This window comes from Podarcis liolepis (genome assembly GCF_965112155.1).
Source record: "Podarcis liolepis genome assembly, chromosome: 16".
In the NCBI taxonomy this organism is placed as follows: Eukaryota; Metazoa; Chordata; class Lepidosauria; order Squamata; family Lacertidae; genus Podarcis; species Podarcis liolepis.
Genome location: NC_139567.1, coordinates 28570701 through 28587557, shown reverse-complemented (window position 1 = coordinate 28587557; position 16857 = coordinate 28570701). Strand labels below are relative to the sequence as shown.

The 16857-nt window shown below is 46.6% G+C and overlaps 1 protein-coding gene across 2 annotated transcripts in view; it reads right to left on the bottom strand.

Moving 5' to 3' along the window:
* The window catches only part of ETS1 (ETS proto-oncogene 1, transcription factor), a 109288-nt gene that overhangs the window by 41501 nt on the left and 50930 nt on the right, over positions 1-16857 (bottom strand). The window lies entirely within an intron of this gene.

Below are 16857 nucleotides of genomic sequence, written 5' to 3'. Positions count from 1 at the left end.
CAGGCCAGATTAAGAAGGCAATTGGGCTGGATCCGCCCCCTGGGCCTTAGTTTGCCTACCTATGTATTAATCCCTGGCTCATTTTGAGCCTGCCCCGTGAGCAAATCAGGATGAACGCAGGATTGTTATATAACCTCGCCGCAAACGAATCAGAGCAAATGCTCGATGGAGACTGGGCATAGTCAAACCAGCACATATACCTCGTGTGAGCAAATCAGGATAAATGTGGACTCGGCATGGAGGATCCATACAGCAGATTTAATCACTGATTCCTGTCTTTTGTTACAAAAGCTCAGGGACCACCAGGTTTCCTAGTAGCTTTGATCAAGGAGGTACAGCTACTAACATGAATTTGACCAAACTGCGGGAGGCAGTGGAAGACAGGAGTGCCTGGCGTGCTCTGGTCCATGGGGTCATGAAGAGTTGGACACGACTAAACAACAACAATAGCTTAATAGCTGCAATGCAGATTCAAAAGTTGCAAAACCAAAAAGCTGAAGCAAGTGATGGTTGGAAACATCGCTTGCCCTTTCCCCTGAAGCCCTTGACAGCCACAACATTTCCCCTCAAAGCACAATGGTTGTTCCTTGGCAAGAGAATCTCTTCCTGGCTCTCATTCCCCATGGGGTGATTGTGGCAAGAACTGTAGATACAGGGTTCTGTATGGGAAGGGAGGACAGCGTGGTCTACTCCATGCGATGTCAAACTACAACTCCCATCATCCCCGAGAGCTGGCCAGTGCTGACTGGGGCTGATGGGAGTTGTAGTCTCTGAGAAGCCAAGAGTGGCATAAATTGGAGTGGCACCCCATTTTATCCACACAGCAGCCCTGTGAGATAGACTAGGCTCAGCAGACATCCCTCCTTTAATCCAGATCCTACACTACACAAGCAGTTTCACCCAACTTTTGGTGGATCGTACCTATTTCACAAAATCTGTAGAAGACAGGGCTGCAGTGTTATAAATGTTTAAATCAGTGAAAAGGGTTCTTTCATTTGATCAGGTGAGTGCAATAACAAGTGTGAGAACCCTGAAGACACTTGAGTTCAGTGAGAACTTACCAGCAGTCAAATTAACTTCAGACACTTCCTTCCAGTTACAAAATTGCATATCTGAAGGAGGGAAGGGTAGCTTTTGAGGGACACAAATAAGCCTTAAGGACGGGGCAGGTGGGAGAAACCAACATAGTGATGTTGTTGAACTACAAGTCCCATCGGCCCCAGTAAGCATAGCCAATTGTCTGAGGGATGATGGGAGATGTAGTCCAATATCTGGAGGACAACATGTTGGCTCCCCCTGCCTTAAAGCTAGTAAGGAAACCCCACAAAGCAGACCAGGGACAATTTGAGAAAAGAGAGGGTGCATCTGACAACTTCACACTCTATTTCTCATTTTTCCCAACCTTAAATACACATCTCCAGATTTTCATATCAGTTTGTGCTTTGTTTTTAATAAAAATGAATCCTCGTGAAAATTCGTCTGTATTTGAGTGCAAATTTCGCCTAATGGAGGCATTGAGGGTTTTTTGTTTTTGTTTTTACAATCAAGCAGTGTCTAAATTTTATGAACAAAATATATACACTACAAACCAATTTTCCATAATATAATGCCTTTCCTATGTTCCTTTCACTGATATACACATTTCTATGCACATCTTATCCTAGTACAGTGGTACCTCGGGTTACATACACTTCAGGTTACATACGCTTCAGGTTACAGACTCCGCTAACCCAGAAATAGTACCTCGGGTTAAGAATTTTTCTTCAGGATGAGAACAGAAATTGTGCTCCGGCGGCGCAGCAGCAGCAGGAGGCCCCATTAGCTAAAGTGGTGCTTCAGGTTAAGAACAGTTTCAGGTTAAGAACGGACCTCCAGAATTAAGTACTTAACCCAAGGTACCACTGTATATTCATTTGTGCACAAGTTAATTGGATGAAGAGCTGCATTGCAAAATTTAGAGAGTTTAGAATTCTGTGTTTCAGTTTGTGTATTCTTTCAGAAAGTGTGGATTAGGGAGGTCTGCCTTTAAATGTGAAACTGAACCAAATTTCTCTCCCCTTCCCTGCTCCCTCCCCCCTCCTTACTTGAACATGCCCAGTGGCCATAGAAAGCTGACTGGCTGTTGGGAAGGTGGGGGCGGAGAGAGAAGACCACGGAGAGGTGAATGGAATGGCATATCCTGGAAAGGGGCGCGGCTGGCAGGAATGCTGAATGCAAGCACTCCACACTGCAACACTTTAGCTGCAGTACATAATACTTGGTTTTGCCTTCTCCACTCTGAAAACCAAAACAGCTTTGTAAGGAGACTAAGGGGCGGTAATAATTTTTTATCCGTTCACATTTCTGCCGAAAAACAATTGCAGCGATGCTATCTAAAACATTCCAATGATAAAAGAATATAATATAAATGGCACAACAATGCCATTTACCCAGACTAGCTCATTGTATCCTGGAAAACACAGGAGAATTGATATGCACGCAGCCCAGAAGTTTGGGTAAAAGAATTCTAAGCATTTACTATTAGTGACCTGTTTTCCAACTCCATACTTGAATAACTGAATCAATGCATCCAGTTGCCGAGGTCTCCTTATAACCCTCTGACGGCAAACACACTGTTTACCCTACCAATGAGGTGAATGGCTGAAAAGTCTGCAATCCAGCAGGTAATGAGAGGGCAATTTTAGGTCGCCTTCATTAGCAGTCCCTGGGCTGTGATTGGCTCCTCCAGGAAGCTACACCCTCAGCAGAGAAGCAAATGCATTTAGCAATTGCTCTTTGCTGGTGGGTATAAATAACCCTAGAGGGGGGAAACAAAAAAAACTCCCTAGAACTGTGCGATCAGATCTGCTCCTCTCTGGGTCCCCTCCCTCGAAGCTTGTGCTGATAAGGCAGCTGCCTTGACCGCAAGTTAAAAAAGAGGCCCAAATGGCAAGAGTCTTGATAGCACAAGGATGGAAGAATGAGGAAATCCCAATGAAAGAACAGCGTCAAGAAACATTGATGAGTTATGCAGAGTTGGCTAAATTGACATACAAACTGCGGGATAAGGACAACCGTGACTTTAAGGAAGAATGGGAACTTTTTACAAATTATCTAAAAAAACAACAAAATGAACTGGACTCCTTGGCAGGTTTTGAATACACGTTCACAAATTTATTGGCTGATTACATGATAGATAAGGCAAGGATATGTATAATTTTATAACATGCAGAGAATAATATGTGCAGAGAAAGCAGAGAGAGGAGCTGAGGGAAGTCCTTTGTGGGGGGGGGAGGGATTGAAGGGGGGTATGGGGAATGGGGGGGAATAACGTATGTGATTATATGGTCTGATAATTTGTTATGTTGAAATTGCTTAATAAAAATATTTTTAAAAAAGAGAGAGGCCCAAACAGCTCCCAGGGTAGCCAAATAGAGGGAGTGGTTCCTCCAGGCAGTTCCTTCTCCAGCAGGGTGACCTGAGGTAAAAGAGGACAAGGTTCCTGCACCTTTAAGAATGTAAAACAACCTTGAGAAGACATCTGAAGGCAGCCCTGTATATATATATATATTAATGTTTAATGCTTTATTGTTTTTATATATGTTGGAAGCCGCCCAGAGTGGCTGAGGCAACCCAGTCAGATAGGGGTGTGTGTTATAAATAATAAAAATATTACTACTACAGTGGTACCTCGGGTTAAGAACTTAATTTGTTCTGGAGGTCTGTTCTTAACCTGAAACTGTTCTTAACCTGAGGTACCACTTTAGCTAATGGGGCCTCCCACTGCTGCTACACCACTGCTGCACGATTTCTGTTCTCATCCTGAAGCAAAGTTATTAACCCGAGGTAATATTTCTGGGTTAGCAGAGTCTGTAACCTGAAGCGTCTGTAACCTGAAATGTCTGCAACCTGAAGCGTCTGTAGCCCGTGGTACCGCTGTACTACTACTAAATAGGATGTCCCTATTTTCATCAGAGAAATGTTGGTGGGTATGCGAGCGCCATCTCGCCAACCCCCTGCAGTGCAGGAATCTTTTGCCCAACATGGGGCTCAAACCCACAGCCCTGAGATCAAGAGTCTCATGCTCTACCACCTGAGCTAACCCAGCTGGGAACACGGTGCCTGGGCTGGAAAAGTCCTCTTCTTCCTTTTAGCAGGTGAAGCTGCTCTTTTGGGAGCAAATGGAAACAGCTGGCCCCTCTCTAGCTGGGAAACGCAGCAACCTCGACTCATGCAAAAGCTGCGAGCCTTGGGGTCGAGCGCTGAGTCACCGACGGAGCCAAAAAACTGGAAGCCAAACAACAGATTCCAGCCAGATGGGTCATCTGCAACTCAACCTAACCGGGGGATGACGTGGTTTGCCCCCACCCTGGAGAAACATCCAGCACACCTGGGAAAAATGTGGGAAATGATGGAATCAATAAATATTTATTACTGAGTCCACAATATTTGGACGGAGAATGTAAGCATGGCCAAAGGCCAGCGGAGGGAGAGAGCTCTTGGCCGGCAAGGCAGGTCTGTTTAATTTGATATCTGCTTGGAAAAGGGGAAGCGAAGCAAGGCAGGGAAGGAGTAGCCGGCGAGAAGCAGCCTTGTTGCCAAGACAAAGGACAGAAGCAGCGGCAGGAACTGGCTCTGTGTCTGTACTTTGCAACTGAAGGGCCACCCCAACACTTTGCCAGTGGGCAATTCCATTTGAAAACTGCGCGTTGTTTGCCGGATGAATGAGATTTATTATCGATTCAAAGGAATAATACAGGCTTGGCTAGACAGGCTCAAAGATGGAGCTGTTAACACCAATGGAAACAGCTAACGTGAAAATGCAATGAAACTATTTTTTTTCTAAATCTTATTTATTGATTTATTATTGATTGATTTTTCACCAAAGAAGACTTTACACATTTTTACGTAAACTGTGCACTGCAATGAAACTAACTCAGCAGCACTTGACAGCCATGAATCAAGATCGTGGAGCGACAAAACAAAATGGTAGCCGGGTAGTCATGACTGCCAACTACTAGACCATGAAGGTCTTAATCTCAGGGTTGCGGGTTCGAGCCCCATGTTAGGCAAAATATTCTTGCAATGGGGTTGGACTAGATGGCTCTCGTGGTCCCTTCCAACAATTCTATGATTCTATGAACCAATCAGGATGAAAACAGCGTGGCCTGCTTGTATGCCTTTAAAAGCAAGCCGGTCAGCAGGGATCAAGAAGAGAAGCTTTCACAAGAAAGTCAGGATCATGCTGCTGCCGCCGCCGCCCTGATCACATCTGCAGAGTGAGCTGCTGTTTAACTAAGGCTGCAGAGGAGCAGAGCCCAGCTGAAAGAGTGAAGCTGGCCACCCAGTGCGGATCTCGAGCGCTGCAGGCCTGATGTGGAGCAAAGCAAATATAGAAGCTTCTGTGCATCTGAGCTGCTTTAGTCAAAACCCTGAAAGCAACGTGCGGCAGGCGAAACCACATATTCTGAAGTCTACCTGCTTTTCATGTGAAACTGCTATTTAAACTGCACTGGGTTGATTTTGTTTGTCGAGTCGAGAGCAGATGCCTGCCCACGCAGTTCCAAGAGTTCAGTTACAAAGTCAAGAAACCTGCTGGGGTTTTTTAGAAAGAAAAGGGGGGGGGGAGAACAAAGCAGACAATCTCAAGACTGCAGCAAGGTCTGGGTCCAAAACGCCCAGCTCCATGTACAGAAGGCATGGGGAACCTCAGGCTTGAGAGTTACCGTATTTTTTGCACCACAACACTCACTTTTTTCCTCCTTGAAAGTAAGGGGAAATGTCTGTGCGTGTTATGGAGGGAATGCCTGCGGGTGGTGGTAGGGATCTGCTGCAGTCGTGAGCAGAGGATCCATGGTTCCCCTTCCTTCCCTCCTCCGTGGTTACAAAGCATGGATCTACATGGATCCTCAGGATTTTTGCATTGGGCTACTCCAAACTCACTGTCAGATCACATGTCTGTGGCCACAGCATGAACCACAAAAATCATACACCCACTGTTTCATTAAGAATATTTTTTTCCCTTGTTTTTCTCCTCTAAAAACTATGTTCGTGTTATGGTCGGGTGCGTGTTATAGAGTGAAAAATACGGTAAATGTGGCGGTTCAAACCTTTCTATCTGTTCCTTGGGACTCTCCAGTCATAATACACCCCCCCCCCCGCCAACGCTGCTCCAGGGTACATGTGCAGACAGACACCAGCAACATGCCCCAACATTATTGGCATTAAGAGGGGCAGTGATTTTATCTAGGGCGGGAACCAACAGGACACTCAAAACTCCATCAATAAAGATGAGAGACAAATCTGAATACATAAACTTGGGGCTGAAGTCCATGCTTGCTCTTCCAAACCTCCCCATGCGCTCTGCAGTTGAGGCGTGGTGGGATTTGAGAGCCAGAATGGTGTAGCAGTTGGACTAGGACCAGGGAAAGACCCGGGTTCTAATCCCCACTTGAGCACGAATCTTGGGCCGGTCACTGCCTTCTCTGCACCTAGCCTACCTCACAGGGTTGTTGTGGGGTGGGTGGGAGAACCACAATGTCTGACTGCAATGTTTCGGTTTAGTCACAGGAATGCCCATGGCAGTTCTATGGACTTCAGGGGCCCCAGGCACAAATGATGGGCTGGATGCAAGTGGCAGATCCTGCATAGTCCATCCCACATGGGCAGGTGCTGCAGTGGGGGGAAGTGGCCATTCCAGCAGGTAAGACATGGTCTTGATGTCTGTGCCTGCCTGGGTTGGGTGACCAAACACCATGGAACTCCCTGCCTATTGATATTCAGCAGGCACCTTAAACTGTACAGTGGTACCTCGGGTTACATACGCTTCAGATTACATACGCTTCAGGTTACGGACTCCGCTAACCCAGAAATAGTGCTTCAGGTTAAGAACTTTGCTTCAGGATGAGAACAGAAATCGTGCTCCGGTGGTGCGGTGGCAGCAGGAGGCCCCATTAGCTAAAGTGGTGCTTCAGGTTAAGATCAGTTTCAGGTTAAGAACGGACCTCTGGAACGAATTAAGTACTTAACCCGAGGTACCACTGTACTCTTTTCTGCACCTGCTAAGAACTTTCTGCCGAAATGCTCAGAAAGTTGATGCGAATTTTAACCTGTTGTAGTATTTTAACATTTCGTATGTTTTAAAGTATGGTTGCAAATTCCTTCTGATTTTATTGTTTTATCTTTCCCCACATTTCCAAAACAGACCACTTTTTAAAAAGTTCTCATGCAAATTCACCAGCATTTTAGCGTGCATCTCTTCTGATGTACACATTTTTTTGCACATAATTTTGTTTAATACAGACATCTTTGCAGAGCAATTTTCTTTAATATTTTATATGCTATTTTCACAAATGTGTGTCTTTTTGGGCACACCTTTCCCACAATATTTGCACTTTTGTGCATGTTACTTGGCTGGAGAACTGTACTGCAGAATTGGGGGAAGTGGGATTTCGGAAGGATGCCCATTTTGGTTCTCCTATTCACACTTGAAACGTGCAAACTAGGTAGGTTCACCTTTAAAACATGGGATGAATCGAATTTCTCCCCATCCCTAGTGCCAGATAATAATAAAAAGACAGTGGCCTTGGTGGAGCTGAAATAAACAGAGGAGTTGGCTTTCTGGCACCCAATTTATCAAATCTACTATTAGTTTTCTCCCAATTAGTTCTTTTCTTTGCCTCCTGGTCAGCGGCGTAGCGTGGGTTGTCAGCACCCGGGGCAAGGCAAGTAATTTGCGCCCCCTAACCCGGGGCAAGGCAAGTAATTTGCGCCCCCTAACCCCTAACCTGCCGCCGCTGCCAGCTTCTTGCTGTTGCCTGGTCTGGTCTGGTGTGGTTCTCTCCCGCGCTCAGCGCTGCGCTGGGCGGCCGCTGCACTGTCCCTCCCCCAGATAGTCCCTCGCTCTCTCTCCGCACCGCACGCCTGTCACCCACCCCTCCACAGTGGGCGGCGACCCAGCGGCTCGGATCGGATTCGCACAGCCAGCACTGCAGTGAGAGAGAGTGAGTGAGCCAGGTAGGGGCAGAGAGCTGCGAGTGCGAGCGCGCCCCCCCAGATATTGCGCCCGGTGCGGCCGGCACCCCCTGCACCCCCCACGCTACGCCACTGCTCCTGGTAGCAAAGAGAAGCAGAGTGCAGCAGCTGAGGTTGAAAATCTGCATTGATCAAATACAGGAAATCTATTAATATATTACACACACAAAGCCACCAATATTGTAACTCGAAGCGTGAAATTATTCCCTTAATGCTGGGCTGCAGAAATGCTTTGAGATTCCCATTTCAAACACAACACAGATAAGGAGATAGTTTATATTGGGTCTCCAGTTAGAAGGAATTAGAAAGGAAAAATCAGTCTAAGGTGGGGGGACTTCTCTCTCTCTCTCTCTCTCTCTCTCTCTCTCTCTCTCTCTCTCTCTCAGTGTAATAGCCCTCCTCAACTCCTGCTGTTTTTAAACTCAACCTGGATGCTCTGAGTTTGAACCAAAGAAGTAAGGGAAAGCTTTTGAGTCCTTTCTGCTGATTCCTCTCCCCCTCCAACATTTCCCACTTGAAATCACCTCCTGCAGCTGCCTTTCAATCTGGGTATCTTTTCCTCACTGGGGGAAAATAAGCTTAGGGTGGGGGCTGAGAATTTTTAGCTGAGAATTGTCAGGAGGAATGCAATAATTTGCCTTTTCCAGGTCATTTTAGGTGCCAGCCTTCCCCAACCTAGTTCCCTCCAGGTGTTTTGGCCAATGGTCAGCTATTAAGGGGATTAAGGTATAATCTAAAACATCTCAGGTACAGGTAGGGCCCAGATTGGGAAAGATTACTGTGTCCTCCTTTAACCCACCATGACTAACTGCAGTGCTCCGCAAAGGTATTTCTTCTGCTATCTAATATTTTTTCAGTGGGACGGGGGAGGGCCCTTTTGCATACAGAAGAGATGCTCTCCCACTGAGACACAGCCCTAGAAACTGAGATATGAAAGTTAGGAGCTAAATGGCACCTTAAACCGAGGTTATGGGCACAACAATGGAATGTTTAGGCACAATTTTTTATAACAAGAATACAAAGCTGAAAATGAATGAACTGCAGCTAAAATCTTACATTCATTTTTCACATGGTCTAGTCCTCATCTGAAGACTGCAAAAAACAAAGCCATGCTTCGCTTGCCCACCCCCCTAATATTCTTAAGAGGGTCTCTTCTCCCGTCTTTGGAGAGTGGCAGGAAGTGGGGAGGCTGAAAAGGGTCATCCTCTCCTTCCTCTCTGCAGTTTTAAGCTGAAATCAGGTGCCGTACTGAGCCCAGAGCTCAGAAACGGCTCCCGCTAATGAAATTCCTTGTCGCAAAACACGCCTAGAGCAATGGGAGTTTCGAACGCTGCATGGACTCTCCCTTAAGAGGTTAAACAGCCCCCTGCTATCTGCAACTCCTCTGCTCAAAAGTTAGCAGCTTTTGGTCGAAAGCAAAACTCTCTGGGGGAAGATGTTCGTGACTGGATGTCACACATGTCACACCTGGTTGCGGCCTGAGATCAACACAGCAACAAAACATATGTCAGTTCAGACACGAACAATCAATGCCCCCCACCCCCACCGAAGCTCATTCCACACATGAAGAAAGACCAGCTTTTGTGTAGACTCTCGTCTTTTTTTCTGGGTGAATTTTTTTATTAAACTTTAAAATCTTTCCAGCTTTTAAGTTTGCTATGCATTTCTCTTTAAACTTCCCGCCTTCCCTTCCGTGCTGTTCTTAATCTCATGTCATCTACATACCGCATTCTAATAAGCATTCCACCTAAGACACATTCTTCTATTTCAAATATTATCATTTTGCTTCTCCTTCTCATGCTTCAAATCCTGTTTGCGATTTAACCTGATTGTGATATTTTTTTCCAGGTATTCTTTTTCACACTGCTGCCTCTTTTGCACAACAGCCTATAGACAGGGAAACCCGCTAAATTCCTTCACTGCCTGCCTTTCCTCTACTTATTTACTGACTAAGGTTTATAGCATTATTTTAATTAACATATATATATATATATCACCAGAATATGTTCCAAGTGATTTACCTGCACAGCTTTTTGCAAGGTGGGAATGAATAAATGTCAGAACATATTTTTTTTTGAGGGGGGAGGGTGGACTTCACACCAAGCCCCATCAATCCACTGTCAAGTGCTTACAGAGAAATGCAAACAGATTGTGGAACATCTGCTTGGCATGCAGAAGGTTCTGGGTTCAATCCCTGGCAACTCCAGGTAAGGCTGGAACCCTGGAGAGTCGCTGTCATTTAGTGTAGGCAATACAGAGCTGGATAGACCAGCAGCCTGAGTCAGGAGACGGCAGATTCCTAATGTTCTCCCTATAGCATGGGGAAACATCTTTCTCTGGCACTGCAGGGGAAAAGCCAGGTAGGACTCAGTTCTGCTTCTTAGCATACCCTCCAGCATTTCCCTGATGAGAATAGGGATGTTTCGTTCTGTAATAATAATAATAATGATAATAATAATTTTATTATTTATACCCCACCCATTTGACTGGGTTGCCCCAGCTACTCTGGGCTGCTTCCAAGATGTATAAAAACATAATAAAACATTACACATTAAACAACTTTCCTTTATAGGGCTGCCTTCAGATGTCTTCCAAAGGTTGTATAGTTACTTATCTCCTTGGCTCGGGAGATGTCCTACCATACCCTTCAACATTTCTCTGGTGAAAATAAGGACATCCTAAGGAAAAGCGGGACATTCCGGGATCAAATCAGAAACCTGGACAGCTTCTGTATCTCTGGGACTGTCACTGGGAAATAGGGACACTTGGCAGGTCTGTTTTAGGAATATATCCTAAGTCATGTTGATATTTAATAGAGGCCAACTGTTTGCCTTTGGAAAGGGCCTCTTTTGGGCTGCACGGTTTGAACCTGCACTGATGCCTGGAGATGGATGAAGTTTGCAGAGGTGGGCAACCCAGGATGCTTGAGGAATACCAAGCCTAAAGCCTTGGTCCATCAGGGCTTTCCATGCCTTGCTTGGATGATGGGGATGATGGGGATTTCATCAGGAGCCTTTTGGAGGCAAAGCCTTGTTGATGTGTTCCCCCAGCTTGGCTGTTGCCTGCAGAACATCATCAGTCCTGAAACCCATTACGGGATTCTTTCAGAAGTGAATGGTGGGGAGGGATTAAACTGGATGATTTAACAGTCTGGTCCTCCTCCTTGGCTTCTAACATGGCTTCATCTACCAAGACAGAAGCTGCTGGAATGAGTGTCCTCACTAGGAGATCGTTTTTTTTTGGTTTCTGTCATTTTCTGCTGCCCAAGTTTGAACTTTGCCTCAACTTTAAAATGCCCACAGTCTTCCAAGGCACAGGAAGAATCAGATTTAGGCTTTAATGGGCTTTAAGAGGGGTCCCTTCTGCATGAATGGGGGTGGGGGGAGGGAATTCTCTCTTCCAATTCACAAAGTCCTTGATTCCCAGCCGCAACTGCACATGCAACGAGTCCCTGCAGCTCCACCATCTACAAATAGGTTAGGCAGCTCACGACTGCTGCAAGAAGTTTAAACGGAGAGGCCTGGCTTGGTCTGAAAGACAAAACAACCTCCCTCAGGCTCAGCCACCTCTTTTAAGGAATCCACCTTCTGCGTAGGCTCATTTGAATGCATCTGGGAGAGATACCATCACCTGGCCCAATCTAGGCTCAGGAATCCCTGCTAAAAAGCCTCTTTGCTGGAAGCAATTCTACAAAGGAAGGAGTTGCCACTTTGAACAGCCCTGATTCCCAGATCTCTATACAGTTGCTCCTCTGACACCAGTGGGGAGTTTGCCATTTCATTGCTACTTAATGGTTTTCCGGTTCTCTAGCTTAGAACGTGGTCTGGATCATTACAAACAAAGGAGCAATTCTTTAAGAACAACAGAACCACCGGTGAGGAATGTGGCCCTCAAAACCTCTTTCTCTGGTCATTGGATCTCTCCAATGGGGCCACCTCCTCACAGGCCCTGCTTCATAGCCTTGAGGGTCTTTTGGCCTGCCTAGGATGTGTCCTTGAACTCTGCCCATGCCTCTTGACTGTCCTGATGGAGGATAGAGAGAGGGATGTGCGATTGTGTGTGTAGAAACTAGCCTTCTTCATATAAAGGCAACATTTGCAGCAGTTGCTCCACCCACTTTTGTCTGTGACCCCGCCCACCACTGGCAAGTGGCCCTTGGAAGGTTGCCAAGAAGAGAATGTGGCCCTTGAGTTAAAAAAATAACCATCCCCACCCTTGAACTAAGCCTATAAGTTCTAAACTGATCCAGTGCCAACAAGAGCGATCCTGGCTGCCCATTACTAAGCAGAGGGCTTGTTTCCTAAAGCCTGGCAGAACAGAAATGGTACCAAGTTGCTGGGCTCCCACTTGTCCCCAAAAGCAGGCTGATGTCTGTACCAAACAAGCCTCCGGGAAGAGTTTGTTCCACAGGACACAAAGGCCGGCAAAAGATGGCACCTGGAATAGGGTCTTACCAGAAGATCTCTACATACTGAGAAGTGTTAGAAACTCAGATATACAGTATAATCTAATTTGCAAATGGCACCTTGAACATAGGCTGCAGTTGCCACAATGGAATGTCTAGGCATTGTCTCCCCCATGTGATATTATTATTATTATTATTATTTCCATTTCAATATCACTTCATAGTTGAAAGAACAAATCTCAAAGTGGTTTACAACATATTAAAACACCAAATAAAACAAGCCAGAATAAATCTAACTCAAGCTCCAAGGGAAGTATTTCAGATCCTTCTCGAAGTGACATTTTGCTTTCCCCAGCCATCAACCCGACATACCAGAGATCTCCATGTGGTTGCAATTGGACCCATGCCAGTCACAAAAGACACCTGGCACCTGGCTAATTTCGAACATTGGTATGGAGGGGTGCAAACAGGAGGCAACGCTCCCCGAGACCATTCTGAGCCATTCTGGTGGCCTTCCAGAAGTTACTGAGTTTCAGCTCCCTACATTCCTGGCCACTGACCATTCTTGTTGAGGTTGGTGGGAGTTGGGGTCCAGTAACATCTTGGGAGCCACAGGCTCCCCATCCCTGAGTCAGTGTCTCCTCCAAGGAACCACCATTCTGAAGAGGACTAGTAACTTTGCTGGCATGCTTGGTGATGTGAGTTGTATCTGGAGTAGGACCAAAGTCCCAGGATGCTCCAAAAGGACTCCCACATCTGTGGGACGGGGCACTAGGAGCCTCCCCCCGGAGGTTGTTGGGTTCTGGTTCTCATCAGCCCCGACCCACAGGGCCAGAGGCCAAGGGAAAGTGAGCGCTGTAGTCCAGCAAGCTTGGAGGGCTACAGGTTGCCCAACCCTGATGCAAAGAGACAGAACTCCTGCAGAGAGAGATTCATGCGCCATACACACTAGTCTGTGCTAGTGAACCATCCCCTGGACTCATCGATAAATTATAAGCCCTAAAGCCATGTTCACCTGGCGTGGCTCCTGGTTTCATGATGTTGCTTGAGGAATCCCTAGGAAAGGGTGGATGTTTCCATGTGCACAAGGAATGCCTAGAATATGGATTGTTCCCAGTATGGGATCTCATCCCTGGATGTGTAGAAGCTAAGCAGAGTCTGAAGCCTGGGATATGGGAGTACCATGCGGACTGGGAGCATGAACACAGTTGACTTGGAGGGAAGCTCCTGGGAGGCAGTCCAAAACACATTATTTGTATTTTGTTCTCTTCTATTGCATTATTGGGACATGGGTGGCACTGTGGGTTAAACCACAGAGCCTAGGACTTGCTGATCAAAAGGTTGGTGGTTCGAATCCCCGCAACGGGGTGAGCTCCCATTGCTCGGTCCCTGCTGCTGCCAACCTAGCAGTTTGAAAGCACGTCAAAAGTGCAAGTAGATCAATAGGTACCGCTCCGGTGGGAAGGTAAATGGCATTTCTGTGCACTGCTCTGGTTCGCCAGAAGCAGCTTAGTCATGCTGGCCACATGACCCGGAAGCTATATGCCAGCTCCCTCAGCCAATAAAGCAAGATGAGCACCACAACCACAGAGTCGGCCACAACTGGACCTAATGGTCAGGGGTCCCTTTACCTTTATTGCATTATTATTAACATTTGTATCCCACCTGTCCTCCAAGGAGCTCAGGGTGGCTTATATAGTTCTGTTCCTTCCCATTTTATCATCACGAAAACCCTGCGAAGGAGGTTAAGCTGAGAGGCAGTGACTGGCCCCCAAGCTCACCCAGTGAGCTTCATGGCTGAGTAGGGATTTGAACCCTGGTCTCTCAGGTCCTAGTCCAATGCTCTAACCACTGCACCACACTGGTTCTTATTAAATTTGTGCCTCACCCTTTCAGCCAAGGCTTAAGGCAAACCGCGAGGGTTGAGCCATGGAGAGGGAGCCAGTCATAAGTCAAGAGTGATTCAGATCAGCAAATGGCCCCTTGAAAACAAGAGCAAAAGAGTCAGTCCCAAAGGTGTAGAAATAAATAGAAATGCTTTTATTGAAAGGAAGAAGTTTGCATACCAGCTCAGCACAGCCGATGACCTCTCAAGACAAATGCAGTTTCTAAATCACATATCGGGGTAGCCTGGTTCTTGGAAATCTCTCCCCATTTTTGTATTCCCAGGTGGGCAGAAAAAAACCAGAGGTTTATTGAGCCCTGGCTGTGCCAACATAAACACAGATGGTTTGCCTTCAACTTTGTGGGTGGGGCTACCATATGCAGATGAGCTTGCTTAGACGTGGATTTCCACTGCGCCAGAGCCACAACTAAGAAGACCCTGCTATGCCCCTGACTGGCACAGCCATAGTAACAGATTTAACCACACCTAAAAGGTACTATCCAGAGAGTACTTGCTTGGAGAAAGAGCTGCCATTCCCTGGAATACGCTGTACAAAATCATAAGGAACACAGGAAACTTTCTTAAACGTTCAGGCAATGAGAGCTGCTATTGACACAGATTCATTCATTTCCATATGAATAAGTACCAAACTTTCATAAAACTGTAGAGTTGGATGGAGCACCATCTAGTCCAACCCCGTGCAATGCAAGAGCTCAATTTTAAACTGAGTAAGACCACATTGAGGATTTGGTTGCATTCTGCTCCGCTGTTTTAGACCTAAATGGACCTCTGGTGTGACGAGAACACAAGCAGGGTCCTGCTTGGTCAGAGCAAAGGTCCACCTAGGAACCCCCCCCCCCATTTCCACCAGCCAGATGCCCTTGGTAAGCCCACAGGGAGCAGCTGAGGGCAGTGGGCCACCCCTGCTGTTGCTTCACCACTGTCGCAATTGAAATTGCTGCATCTGAACACACAACTATCGTCACTAACAGCCGCTGGTAGACTTCTCCTCTGTGAATCTGGCAAATCCTCTTTTAGCCAGGAGCCATCACCAGCTTGATGTAATTCAACAGCCTCTTGCTTGATCACCTATGGCGAATAGGACTTCTCTCCAGGTGAACAGGAAGCTTTTGGAAACTGAAATAATGTTGTGGGAAGGGTTCCCTTCTCTACCACATCTTTTTCAGGAGGCTGCTGTGCCATAAATGACTAACACAGATAAGGACAGGCAAGCAGAGTAGGGGGAAAGCAAGCTAGCCACAATTATTGTGGACTAGTAGCTTTTGTTTAGAAGATTTGGTTTAACAGTTGCTTAGCACTGATGTGGTGCTTTAGCGTTCTCAAAGCCCTTCACACACATTGTCTCACTTATCCTCCCAAGGATGATACATTATCTCAGTTATCCTTACGACAACCCTGAAAGGTAGGGCTGGGACTGAGAGGAGAGCGCCTAGTAAGTTTAGGGCAGGATTTGAACGGAGGTCTTCATTTCATCATTCAGTTGTTCAGCTCAACACGCCCAACACCCTGGTAATTTTCTGGATGCAAAATAGTGTGGATGAAAAGCAATCAGAAATTTGGGTAGTGAGGATTCTGCCTTGACAAAATCTGGAGTCGCTGATCCTTCTTCATGAATGGAAAATTCTGCAATTCCCCATTCAGAAATGAAGCAAAAAACAAAAACAAAACAAAAACACCCTCTTACAATGAAAGATGATACTTTCCCCTTTCTTTCTTTTAGGCAGCGTGACTTTTTTGCAAACTGATAGGATGAATTTCTGAACTTAAGTTTAGGAATCAGCAGGGCGGGCTGGATTTTGGTTGCCAGCTGTCACCTCTTTCTTCCCGTTCACCAGGCGTTTCCACCAGCAGAAACCTGGGCCTGCTTTTCCCAGAAACTCAGGAACAAGGCTCAGAAATGGCTGGGGGAAAGCGAGAAGTTTAACATCCGTAAATACAGATGCCAGGAGTGTACAGATGCGGAGGGTCAGCCAAGAGGAGGGTCCAGCTGTGGGTGATCATCAGACTGAGCTTAACCCTTTCCCCACGTTGCAGATTCAGTTTTGCTACCCGCGCAAAAGAGCATCTCGTCCACATATACACCCTTTGCAAGAACCCAGCGGTTGCATTGTTAGCAGGCTACCTAGTCATACGAGGTTACTTAGCAAGCCTTTGCATTTCGCATCCAAGACTGGGCCTAAGTGTTAACCGCAAACAAGAAGAGCTAAAATTATTGATGGTCACACAGTAACTTAGCAACTAGGGCTGAAACCATCTCTCCAGATAACATCGGACACCCCTGCCCCCGCCCTTCCATCAGAAAGTTTCCCCAGCATCTCTTGTAGTGTGTGCGTGGGGGGGGGGGGAGAGGCAGAGGTGCAAACGGCCCTGAAGCAGCTGTCTAGCACAGCTCCTCTCAACCTGGCCATGGTTGTAGGACACAAGAGCTGATAGGACGTTGGCTGTGCTGGCCCCTGGGGCTGAGGATGGGATTTGTAGTCCAGCAGCAAGTGCAGGGCTCTGGGTTGGCAGAGGTTGGTTTAACATATTGATA